Here is a 1567-nt window from a genome sequence, read left to right as displayed (position 1 = left end):
ACTCAGATTGGTATAAAACGTGAAAATTCGTCAACATTTCGAGTTCGGGTTTTTTTTTTTTTTTTTTTTTTTTTTTTTGACGATCACTATACTTTTTCTACACTACGTGTACGAGAAAGTAAAAATACCCCAAACGATAAGAGAAATTTTTTCATATATATGAAAGTATTTACTTAATTAATATTACACATAAAATTATTTGCATTTTATGATGATGGCAGCTATGTCAGCTAAAATTAAACTCAGTGACATGTGGGCCAAGGCTTACAGTGCCCATATCTGCTTTCATGACCGAGGGCCTTGGATTGCAAGGCGTAGGTCCCGGTTGGGTGGTCAGCCTAAAGCCGCGTTCCTATGGCCTGCCCGCCTGCAGATGAGGCACCCCCCCCCCTCCTGACTCTCTCTTGCCTTTTTTCTGGGGTGCTTTGATGCCTATCCAGACCGACAAATTGTCGGTAGTTCCCACGCATGCTTGGTCCTCAGTTTATCGACCCACTGAAGATATGAAAGGCTGAGCCGATCTTGCCCATCCCAAGGATCGAACCTCGGACCTGTGCGCGAAGCGCTACCACTACGCCATAGGGCTGCACCAAAATTTATGCATCCCAAGCAACCGCGATTTGCGGATGTGACGAACGTCAACCCACCGAACTGCAATGGTAGGTCTCTGCTCGAGGGAGCTTCCTTCCTGATCAAGGCATCCCCAATGTCAGATAAGTATGCCATCTAACCATTATAAATATATTGAAATAGCAGGTGTTTATTACCAAGATTCTAAAAAAAAAGATCTTAATGAATTATGATAGAAAAGTAACTTTTAGATGGAAATCGGTTGCATGTTAAAAAAAAACAATTGCTTAATAATTCCTCCTTAATTCAAAGGCACTAAAACACAAAGGCTCGTAGGTAATTCATCTTGAATAAATTATGCTTTCCTAACTTCAGTAAGCACGAACCACCACATTTCATAGCTTCGCAACTCTTTCACCAGAAAACAGAATTCCATTCTCTCTTATTCTTTTGGAAAACGGATCGAATCGAAACTTTTCCCAACCGAAACCCAAATCGAGTTCACCAAAAACGAACGAAACAATCTCTAAAAGCTCCATTAAGTCTCCTGGATGCTTCTTAACGTTTCGAGGCACGTATTGCTCGCGTTCTTGGCGGGAAACCACAAAACTGCCACAAAACAAATGAATTAGATTACTGCACATCTTGCACCCCACCCCCTCCCCCTTTCCAGTCTTAATGAAGATAAATTACCCGACGGTTTGGAAAACCCTTTGAACTCCGGGGTTGGTTTTTGGAAACCCGCCCCGTCCCCAAGAGAATTCCGGATTCGAGTCTTGGTTCGAATCTGCCTTGAAGGAAATCGTTAATTATGATTTCTGAGGGGAAATCTCGCTCCTTTTGAGGTTGGAACTCAGATTGTGCTCAGCGCCTTAATGCTGTTTCGCTCATTGTAAGACGGTTTTCTTGGGGGAGACGGGATTTTTGCTTTCATTTACGAACATTTCCAGAAGATGAGGTTAAGAACTTTTGCATCGGGTGCGGAATGAACTGTTTG

At 42.5% G+C, this 1567-nt stretch overlaps 1 non-coding gene across 1 annotated transcript; it reads right to left on the bottom strand.

Annotated features, from left to right (window-relative positions):
- Positions 1-553: 553 nt before the first annotated feature.
- Positions 554-721, bottom strand: LOC129976777 (U1 spliceosomal RNA). The gene has a single exon (XR_008785199.1). It is a non-coding gene; the product is annotated as a U1 spliceosomal RNA (small nuclear RNA).
- Between the last annotated feature and the right edge of the window lie 846 nt (positions 722-1567).

This window comes from Argiope bruennichi, chromosome 7 (genome assembly GCF_947563725.1).
Source record: "Argiope bruennichi chromosome 7, qqArgBrue1.1, whole genome shotgun sequence".
Lineage (NCBI taxonomy): Eukaryota > Metazoa > Arthropoda > Arachnida > Araneae > Araneidae > Argiope > Argiope bruennichi.
The sequence above is the reverse complement of the archived record's forward strand: the minus strand, read 5'-3'. Positions and strand labels throughout refer to the sequence as shown.